The sequence below is a fragment of the Lathyrus oleraceus genome, chromosome 7, assembly GCF_024323335.1.
Source record: "Lathyrus oleraceus cultivar Zhongwan6 chromosome 7, CAAS_Psat_ZW6_1.0, whole genome shotgun sequence".
NCBI classification, from domain to species: Eukaryota; Viridiplantae; Streptophyta; class Magnoliopsida; order Fabales; family Fabaceae; genus Lathyrus; species Lathyrus oleraceus.
Window position 1 is genome coordinate 42,322,264 of NC_066585.1, and position 12,210 is coordinate 42,334,473.

The following is a 12,210-nucleotide window of genomic DNA, read 5'->3' on the forward strand; positions in this document are numbered from 1 at the left end:
TTTTAAGAGTCCCCAGCAGAGTCGCCAGTTCTGCGATACGGTGAACTGACTTTGTGTTTTTGCTTTGAAAAGCTATGTTGCGGATAGCAAGAGTCGCCACCGACTTTCCTTTTATCCAATAAGGAAAGGCGGAAAAGAAAAGGAAAGACCTTGATTAGATTTTGAGTTCGGGAGGTACATTATACAAAGGGAAGGTGTTAGCACCCTTTGTATCCATGGTTATCCATGGGCTCTTAATTGCTTAACTCACTTATGTTTTCCTTGTTTGAGAAAGTGTTTGAGAAATGTGGTGTGTTTAGAAAATATTTTGAAAGGAGAGTTTAACTTTGTAATGATTCTTGTACGAATGTATACAAAGTGTTTATCTCGTTTGATTTTGAAAGATGTTTAGAAAAATATAACTCGGCGATGATTCTGGTGCGAATGTATACCAAGTGGTGATTTTCTAAAAGATGTTTTGAAAAGTGTGAGGTGTGAAAAGTATTTTAAGCAGTGAGCAAGCATTTGAGAGTTATACCTAACCAAGGTCTTTATAGACATTTCCTATCCTTAGGAGGGTAAAACTGTCCTTACTATTGAGAAGTAAGTAGTCTTATCCTTTGGATGTAAAGGGACATCGTGGGGTCGTCGATTGGTCATTGAAGGCAACATTTGTAAGGATACCTTAGCATTCGAAGGGACGATCATCATTTAATCGTAGACTACAATGAAGGGTCATCGAGGGACAAAGTCATATATTCGAAGGCAACGTTCGAGGGACAAGGTCATATATTCGAAGGCAACGTTCGAGGGACTATGATTTATCTTGTAGGGACATTGACCTTTTGATCGAAGGGACTATGACTTATATGTTTAGGGATGATGATGATTTAATCGAAAGGGTCTTTGCTAAGGGTATCCCCACATTCGCGGGACATGACTGTAATATCGTAAGGCAACAAAGAGAGGGTTACCCTAGAGGTGCAAGTGTGGAAATGATTGGATTCAGATATATTATCTTGAATTAATTTATCTAAGTTCGATTATTTATCTTTCCATGCAATCCTATTAGCATACATCTAGACAGTTATATTCACAGTATGGAAAAATTAAAGTGCGAAAAATAAGACTACACTATTACATGACTTCGGGATGGGGGTACATAATTTAAAAGGGGATATAAAATATCTAAATCTTAATTAACGAGTACAAAATTAAAAGGGCATACAAAATAATAAAACCTAATTAAACTAAAAAGAAAGAAATAAAAAAAATCCTGATTAAATCTATTACATAGAAAGTTCATGACAGATGACCTTTTGATCGAAGGGACTATGAATTATATGTTTAGGGATGATGATGATTTAATCGAAAGGGTCTTTGCTAAGGGTATCCCCACATTCGCGGGACATGACCGTAATATCGTAAGGCAACAAAGAGAGGGTTACCCTAGAGGTGCAAGTGTGGAAATGATTGGATTCAGATATATTATCTTGAATTAATTTATCTAAGTTCGATTATTTATCTTTCCATGGAATCCTATTAGCATACATCTAGACAGTTATATTCACAGTATGGAAAAATTAAAGTGCGAAAAATAAGACTACGCTATTACATGGCTTCGGGATGGGGGTACATAATTTAAAAGGGGATATAAAATATCTAAATCTTAATAAACGAGTACAAAATTAAAAGGGCATACAAAATAATAAAACCTAATTAAACTAAAAAGAAAGAAATAAAAAAAAATCCTGATTAAATCTATTACATAGAAAGTTCATGACAAATGAAATAAATAAAATAATTTTAAGAATGAATTAAGAATATTTTTAGTCTATAATAATAGAAACTTTTTTTTAATGAATTTATGGAAAAACTTAGACTAAATTGATAGAAGTTTTAAAAGAAAAGAGAAAAGAAAAAAAAACATATAATTAGATTTTTATTATTCAAAATAGCCCATTTTAATTAATTAAGTGTTATATGAAAATTTAATTAATAAACTAGATTAAATTATATCCTAGTTTAAATAACTAATATAATATATTAATTAGAAAATTAATTAATGTGTTTTATTTTAATAATAGAAAAATATTGGTGAATTAATTATAGTGGAAAAGGAGTAAACATAGGGCTCAAACCCAAGACCTTTACGTTGTAGTGAGGGGGAAGCTACCAACGAGCCATGTTGGTCCATTTGTTATTTATTCGCCTTCCTAAAAATATATATTAATTCTACATGGATTTTTCCATTTTGACACAACACCACAATGCATGTTACAACTTTCTCTCTTACGGCAAGCTACTTTATTTTTCTCATGTTGTTTCTTTCATGTGAATACAAAAAACCTGTAACTTCATCTTATATCAAACCACACACATAAAATAAGATCATATGTAATCATCATGCAATAATAAAAATAGCCATGCACAAATCAATAAGCTTATATTATTTTACTCATGTATTAGTTCTCTTTACTGCAAGTGATAATGATAAAACAAACCTTACACATACATGTTAAAGACAACCAAGGATTTATATTATCACCATTATATCATCCTCATCATTATTATGTAATAACAGCATGTGAAATAAACATAATCATGCTAGAAACAACACTCATATAATAATAATTAAATGACAAATATAATTCTTTAATCATGCAAACAGAGTTTCTCCAACATGCTATGACATATCAAGAACAGATGCATACTTGAATAAAACAATATCAACATCCACCAAACCATGAATACATCATCACAATATATATATTAAACCAATATTATTCATGCATGAATTAAGGAGTATTGCAAGACATATCAAGAACAGATGCATACTTGAATAAAACAATATCAACATCCACCAAACCATGAATACATCATCACAATATATATATTAAACCAATATTATTCATGCATGAATTAAGGAGTATTGCAAGGTAATCATGCTGGATGCAAATTCCATAATGAACACTTACTGGGGATTTGAGTGCTTTATGGTTGCTTCTCTTTTCCCTGCCCGTGAATCTTTTTGCTTCTGCCTTGCCTTGTGTATCTTCTTCTGCTGTATCTCTCCTCTTTTTCCGTCTTCCCCCTCTCGCTGCAACCATATGAAGTATTTATAATGGTGTGGATTAGGGTTTAACCTTGCTAAATATTTGGATCCCTTCCTATACTTTAGGGTTTAACCTTGCTAAATATTTGGATCCCTTCCTATACTTTAGGAGAGTTAGGGTTTAACCTTGCTAAATATTTGGATCTCTTCCTATACTTTAAGAGAGTTAGGGTTTAACCTTGCTAAATATTTATTAAATACAAATAATGAATAATTCAAATGACTTTTAACAAATAAAAATTAATTTAAATTTTAGTTGCATAATTGAATTAAAATTTAAACCTATTTCTATTTTTACTTTCATCATTTAAAAAAAAAACAAAATTATTCTTACTTATATCAACCAAATTATTTTATAATTTATGGGATTTTAAAAAAATGTTACTCTTATAAATAAATTTTATTAAGTAAAAAACGTGAATTACTAAATAAATACTATTTATAAATAATGAATAAATGGAACATGAGTCACTAAATTATAAAAAATAGTTATTATAATTTAATGAGCTTTAACAAATAAAATTAATTTAAAATTTTAATTATACAATTAAAATTCAAATCTATTTTTATTTATCATTAAATTAAAACTATTTTATTTATATATATATAATTTATTTATATTATACAGATAACCAAAATCATTATTATTTTTTATATCTGTATCACATAATAAATAAATTAAAATTTATAATTTATATGAGAATGTATGCTAATGAATGAATGCAATGTGAAATGAATGCCATGCATGAATCAATTTATCATAAAAATTAACAGGCAAATTTTGGGGTATGACACCAAGGTAGCTCCCCTAATTTTTACTGCACCTGGCCCAATACCGTATTCCTCAAGCAAAGCCATTCTGTGGAATTATGGAGGTGATGTTTACATCCACGACATAAAGCAAGATGATAATTCTGCTAATCCTAATGACGTTGACATTGTTGGGACTAGTAAAATTACTCGAAGTAGAAGGATTTTCTCTCCAGAAATCTCACCTCCCGCCCCTGAAACTCGAGGAAAGGGACCAGTAATCAGTCCTTCTCAGTCAAAGACACCAGTCGAAGTTACTACCGAAGATGTTGTCAAGCAGGAAATGGAAGAAATGCTGAAAATCATCCGTAAGAGTGATTTTGATGTGGTAGAACAACTGGGGCATACTCCGTCTAAAATTTCGATGTTATCCTCGTTGTTATCTTCTGAATCTCATGCCAATGCGTTGATAAAATTCTTGAAGACCGCTCATGTACCTCAGGAGACATCTGTCAATCAGTTAGAAAATTATGTTGCTAACTTGGCAGTTGATAATGGCATAGGCTTTTCTGATGCTGACCTGACACCAGCAGGAAAGAATCACAATAAAGCTCTGCATATCTCCATTGAGTGTAAGGGGATCACCTTGTCTCATGTGTTGATCGACAATGGCTTTTCTTTGAATGTGCTACCGAAAGCTGTGCTCGATAAGCTTGACTGTAAAAGCATTGAACTGAAACCTAGTGATGTTGTGGTGCGTGCTTACGATGGTGCGAAGAGTGTTGTCCATGGTGAAGTGGTTCTCCCTATCAAGATAGGACCTCAAGTCTTCAACACTACCTATTACGTAATGAACATTCGTCCTGCCTATTCCTGCTTGCTGGGACGCCCTTGGATCCATGGGGCAAGTGCTGTAGCTTCTTCTCTCCATCAAAAGCTGAGGTATCCAATAGAGGGCAAGATTGTCACTGTGTATGGAGAAGAAGAGTATATTCTCAGTAGTGTGCATACCTTCAGATACGTTGAGATGGATGGTGAATTCTTTGAGACTCCTTCTCAGTCATTTGAAGTAGTTCCTCCGACCAGTCCTGTCCTTAAGCCAACTTCCCGTGTGCCCAAGGTTATTCGTGCTCCTCCTGCTATGATTTCTCTGAAAGATGCTCAAGCCGTGGTTGAAGATGGTGGTCGTACTGGCTGGGGTCAACTGATCGAGGTACCATACAAGTCTGATAAATTTGGCCTGGGGTTTAGCTCTGAAAAGATAGTCAAAGATCAGATTAATGCTGTAGAAGATGCTGATAGCGATTGCGACTTGGATAGCTGGATTTTCCCAACAATTGGTGACGGACTCAATAATTGGAAGGCTGAAGACACTATCCCGATTTCCTTTAGTCAGGAGTAATTGTTATTGCTTATTTTAGTGTTTCAAATTTTGTAATTTTTATTATGAATAATTAAACTTCTTAAAGCATTGTGTCTATGCCCGGGGCACAATAGCTAATTTGTTAAGGGTTTTGTCATTTTCATAAGCATATTCACATTCATTAAATCAATGTACTTTTTGCATTCAAATATTGCGCTCTTTATCTTTCCTGTCATCTTTCAAATAAGCTATGTTTTCTTACACACACTCACGTAACAAATTGCAGATCCATATCCACTCTGGATCCTGTTGATAATAATTCTGCTACTGTTAATTATGGCTTTAAAAATCCGATCTACCAAGCCGAGGATGGAAGTGAGAAAGATTGCGAAGTGCCTGGAGAGCTTTCCAGACTGTTACTGCAAGAAGAAAAGACTATACAGCCGCATGAGGAATCAATTGAAATTGTAAATCTGGGTACTGAAGTAGACATGAAACAAGTCAAAATAGGAGCAGGCTTGGAAAACAGTGTTAAAGAAAGATTGATTCAGATGTTACATGACTATGTAGAGATTTTTGCTTGGTCTTATGAAGACATGCCAGGACTGGATACTGATATAGTAGTACATCGTTTGCAGATGAAGGAAGATTGTCATCCTGTTAAGCAAAAGGTTCGTCGCATGCGTCCTGAAATGTCTGAGAAAATCAAAGCCGAGGTTATGAAACAATTTAATGCGGGTTTTCTAGCTGTTACTTCTTATCCTCAATGGGTTGCTAATGTGGTACCAGTGCCAAAGAAGGATGGTAAGGTGCGAATGTGTGTAGATTACAGAGATTTGAATAAAGCAAGTCCCAAAGATGACTTTCCACTTCCGCACATTGATGTTCTGGTAGATAACACCGCTCAACACAAGGTATTCTCATTCATGGATGGATTCTCAGGTTATAACTAGATTAAGATGGCACCTGAAGACATGGAGAAAACTACGTTTGTGACGCAACGGGGCACTTTCTGTTACAAAGTAATGCCATTCGGTTTAAAGAATGCAGGGGCAACATACCAGCGTGCCATGGTGGTTTTGTTCCATGATATGATCCATCATGAAATAGAGGTATATGTGGATGACATGATAGCCATATCTCATACTGAAGAAGAACATCTCGATCATTTATACAAACTGTTTGAGAGGTTGAAGAAATACAAGTTGAGATTGAACCCGAACAAGTGAGGAAGATTGCGAAGTGCCTGGAGAGCTTGCCAGACTGTTACTGCAAGAAGAAAAAACTATACAACCGCATGAGGAATCAATTGAAATTGTAAATTTGGGTACTGAAGTAGACAAGAAAGAAGTCAAAATAGGAGCAGGCTTGGAAAACAGTGTCAAAGAAAGATTGATTCAGATGTTACATGACTATGTAGAGATTTTTGCTTGGTCTTATGAAGACATGCCAGGACTGGATACTGATATAGTAGTACATCGTTTGCTGATGAAGGAAGATTGTCATCCTGTTAAGCAAAAGGTTCGTCGCATGCGTCCTGAAATGTCTGAGAAAATAAAAGCCGAGGTTATGAAACAATTTAATGCGGGTTTTCTAGTTGTTACTTCTTATCCTCAATGGGTTGCTAATGTGGTACCAGTGCCAAAGAAGGATGGTAAGGTGCGAATGTGTGTAGATTACATAGATTTGAATAAAGCAAGTCCCAAAGATGTCTTTCCACTTCCGCACATTGATGTTCTGGTAGATAACACCGCTCAACACAAGGTATTCTCATTCATGGATGGATTCTCAGGTTATAACCAGATTAAGATGGCACCTTAAGACATGGAGAAAGCTACGTTTGTGACTCAATGGGGCACTTTCTGTTACAAAGTAATGCCATTCGGTTTAAAGAATGCAGGGGCAACATACCAGCGTGCCATGGTGGTTTTGTTCCATGATATGATCCATCATGAAATAGAGGTATATGTGGATGACATGATAGCCAGATCTCATACTGAAGAAGAACATCTCGATCATTTATACAAACTGTTTGAGAGGTTGAAGAAATACAAGTTGAGATTGAACCCGAACAAATGCACCTTTGGAGTAAGATCCGGTAAACTCTTGGGCTTTATTGTGAGTGGTAAAGGAATTGAGGTTGACCCGGCTAAGGTGAGAGCTATTCAAGAAATGCCAGTTCCCCGTACAGATAAAGAAGTCAAAGGTTTCTTGGGACGCTTGAATTACATTGCCCGATTTATCTCCCATTTGACTGCTACTTGCAAACCCATCTTCAAATTACTGAGGAAAAATCAAGAGATGATATGGAATGATGAATGTCAAGAAGCTTTTGACAAAATCAAGAAGTATCTCCAAGAACCTCCAATTCTGATGCCACCAGTTGAAGGAAGACCTCTAATCATGTATTTGACCGTGTTAGAAAATTCAATGGGGTGTGTGCTGGGGCAACATGACGAGTTTGGTCGAAAAGAGCATGCAATATACTACCTTAGCAAAAAGTTTACCGACTGTGAAACAAGATACTCACTGCTTGAGAAAACTTGTTGTGCTTTGGCTTGGGCTGCTCGCCGACTAAGACAGTATATGTTGAATCATACCACTTTATTGATTTCTAAGATGGATCCTATCAAATATATATTTGAGAAACCTGTTCTCTCCGGAAGAATAGCAAGATGGCAGATGATTTTAACAGAGTATGATATCCAGTATACTACCCAGAAAGCAATCAAATGAAGCGTGTTAGCTTATCATTTGGCTCATCAAGCAGTTGATGATTACCAATCTATGAATCTTGAGTTCCCTGATGAGGATGTTATGCTTGTTACTGATTATGAAGAACCTGGATCGGATGAAGGACCCGAACTGGGATCCCGATGGACTATGGTTTTTGATGGATCTTCTAATGCATTAGGCAATGGTGTTGGTGTTGTAATTATTTCTCCCAAGGGTTGCCATACGCCTTTCACTGCTAGACTATGTTTTGATTGTACCAACAATATGGCTGAGTATGAAGCATGTATTTTGGGACTCAGAGCTGCTATAGACTTGAGAATCAAGTTTTTGAGTGTGTACGGAGACTCAACCTTAGTAATCAGTCAGATTAAAGGAGAATGGGGCACTAAACATCCGAATCTCATCCCTTATCGAGAGCGGGTATTGACATTAATCCCATACTTTGAAGAGATTACATTCGAACATATTCCACGAGAAGAGAATCAGTTGGCAGACGCATTGGCTACCATGTCATCTATGTTCAGATTCAGATGGGACAATGAAGCTCCCATGATCACCATTGAACGATTAGATGAACCAGCATATTGTTATGAACTTAATGCTGATGAAGTAGAAGAGAAACCTTGGTTCCACGAAGTAAAAAGATATTTAGAAACTCAGGAATACCCTGAAGGGGCATCCATCAATGACAGAAAATCTATGAGGAAGTTCTCCGCTAAATTCTTTTTGAGTAATGGAGTATTATACAAATGTAATCATGATTCGACTTTGCTTCGCTGTGTGGATAAAAAGGAAACAGAAAAGATTATGGAAGACATGCATGACGATATTTTTGGGACTCATTCTAGTGGACATACGATGGCCAAGAAGATTCTGAGATCAGGGTATTATTGGTCTACCATGGAAGCTGATTGCCACCATCACTCCAGAACTTGTCATAAGTGCCAGATCTATGCGGACAAAGTACACGTACCTCCTGCTCCATTGAACGTGTTGACAGCCCCTTGGCCCTTTGCAATGTGGGGCATTGATATGATTGGAGATATTAAACCTACTGCTTCTAATGGACATCGTTTCATTCTTGTTGCTATTGATTACTTTACGAAGTGGATAGAGGCAACCTCATTTGCTTCTGTCACCAAGAATGTGGTGGCACGGTTCATCAAGAATAGTCTTATTTGTCGGTATGGCATCCCTGAAAGAGTTATCACTGATAATGGTACTAATTTGAACAACAAGATGATTACTGAACTCTGCACGCAGTTCAAAATAAAACACCATAACTCTTCTCCATACCGGCCAAAGATGAATGGCGCCGTAGAAGCTGCTAATAAGAATATTAAGAAGATTATATAAAAGATGACAATAACATACAAAGACTGGCATGAGATGTTACCATTTGCTCTTCATGGTTATCTCACTTCAGTACGCACTTCGACAGGGGCAACTCCTTTCTCTTTAGTCTACGGAATGGAAGCCATTTTACCAGTGGAAGTTCAGATTCCCTCTCTAAGAATTATGAAAGATGCAGGCTTAGATGAAGATGAATGAATTCAGACTGGACTTGATCAGATAAATTTGATTGATGAAAAGAGACTTGCGGCTGTTTGTCATGGATAGATATATCAGAAGCGCATGACCCAGGCATTTAATAAAAAAGTCAAGAGACATGTGTATCAAATTGGCGACTTGGTGATAAAGCGTATCATTCTACCACAAGGTGATCCTAGAGGCAAATGGACTCCCACATAAGAAGGGCCATTTGTAGTTAAGAAGGTGTTCTCTAGTGAAGCCATGATGCTTGCTACAATGGATGACGAAGATTTCCCGCATCCCGTGAACGCGGACATAGTTAAAAAATACTACGCATAAAAGAGACCCCGCTAGGTCGACATATCTAGGCAAAAGTAAGGGCATCCCGGCGAACCAAAAGGGTTCGGGCAAAAATTAGGGATAAACATATAAAAATGTACACCCGGCAAGTCGAAAACCTGAAAAGGCGGCTTGGGCAAAAAAGGCTATCCTGGTGGACTGAAAACCTGAAAAGGCGGTCCAGGCAAAAATTAGGGATTAAAGCGTATGACTATGTCCCGTTCTCGGTCAGCTTCACCAAAGTCAAAGAGACTGAACAAGCCAATCACTTCTATCCGACAGCAAAAGATGAGATGCTTGAAGACATAATAGCAGTAGTAGAATTAAAATCAATAGGACTTTTTTTTTCATAGCTGTTTTTTCTTTGCTTTCTTGACAATTTCCTCTTACTAGGATTTCTGTCTCCTTGTATTAAAATTGCTTGTTTATAGGCCCTATTTCAAAATCAATACAATTTTATTTCCAAAAAGATACTTTTGTTTTACTTTCTCCGTTTTGTTTGCATAAACGTCCATTGATTTAATTCGAATTAATATATGCATTTGAATATGATTGATGTTTACCAAAAATACATGCATAAAATAGAAATAGCAATTACTAAAAGACTTTAGGATCAAGGATAAGGTTTAACCATGCGTTCTAACAAATCCGGTTGCAAATCCTATTCCCCAGCAAAACCAGTTATTCCCAGAAGAAATTGGCACTACTAGACAGACTGGTCATCTCTTTTATCCCCAGTCAGGTTCTGTTGAATATTTCTACCATCAGACAGAAATCAAATATCCCCAGCTAAGAAAGGGTCATCAATACAAATATCTCCAACCAGAATATCAGGATTTATTTTCCCATGGCAAAAATTTTCAGACGCATAATTCATTCATGCATCATTTCACAGCATATACATGCATGCAATGTTCACATTTATTTTTTTCTAGGTTAAAACACCTCATGCATCATGACATGGCATGAGGCTAACTCTTTTTTTTTCTAGGTTAATTATCCTCCTGATACAGTCAAAATAAAGATTCATTCAGACGGATATCTTTATCGATTACATTCAAGATTCAGATACATCTTTCAGATATAATCCATATGAATATTCATTCTGACAAGCATTCTGATATCTTCCTAATGATGGCATCTTTAAGCCCATCCCAAACATTTATTGCAAATACAACATATACAAATATTATCAGATATAGCCTAACGTACGGCTCATTCTGATTCAGCCTAACGTATGGTTCCTTCAACTGTTCCAATACGGTCTAGCGTACGACCCATTTGGATATTCATCCCCTCAGATACTACCTAGCATACGGTACATTCTGAAATGTAGTCTAGCGTATGACTACCCCTTTTATCATCAGATACAGCCTAATGGACGACTCATTCTGCTACTCAGATACGATCTAGCATATGATCCATTCTGATCTTTTATCCTCAGATACAGCCTAATGGACGACTCATTCTGCAACTCAGATACGGTCTAGTGTACGACCTAGTCTGACTCTTCTCATCAAATACTACCTAGCGTATGGTACATTCTGAAATGTAGTCTAGCGTACGACTACTTTTTATCGCCAGATACAGCCTAACGAACGACTTATTCTACTACTCAGATACGATCTAGCGTACGATCCATTCTGATCTTTATTTCTCCATATACAACCTAACGGACGACTCACTCTGCTACTCAGATACGGTCTAGCGTATGACCCATTCTGATCCTTATCTCATCAGGTTCAGCTCACCCTAATATCACCTAATGGATGACTCATTATACGGTCTAGCGTACGACCCAGTGTGACACCCATGTCTTCAGATATGGTCTAATGTACGACGCACTCTGAAGCTCTCATCATCAAACTTTCTGGATGGCATCTTTAAGCCCATCTCCATCAAGACTATCTTTTAATTAACAAGTGCAAATTTTTGGGGAATTCTAAGTGTTCAATAATCTTCCACCTCCAGATCACGAATGGCGTACATACCATTCTAATTCTCTCGGTTTAAGAATATTGAACAGGGGCAGCTGTCATACCCCAAAATTTCCCTGTTAATTTTTATGATAAATTGATTCATGCATGGCATTCATTTCACATTTGCATTCATTCATTAGCATACATTCTCATATAAATTATAAATTTTAATTTATTTATTATGTGATACAGATATAAAAAATAATAATGATTTTGGTTATCTGTATGATATAAATAAATTATATATATATAAATAAAATAGTTTTAATTTAATGATAAATAAAAATAGATTTGAATTTTAATTGTATAATTAAAATTTTAAATTAATTTTATTTGTTAAAGCTCATTAAGTTATAATAACTATTTTTTATAATTTAGTGAGTCATGTTCCATTTATTCATTATTTATAAATAGTA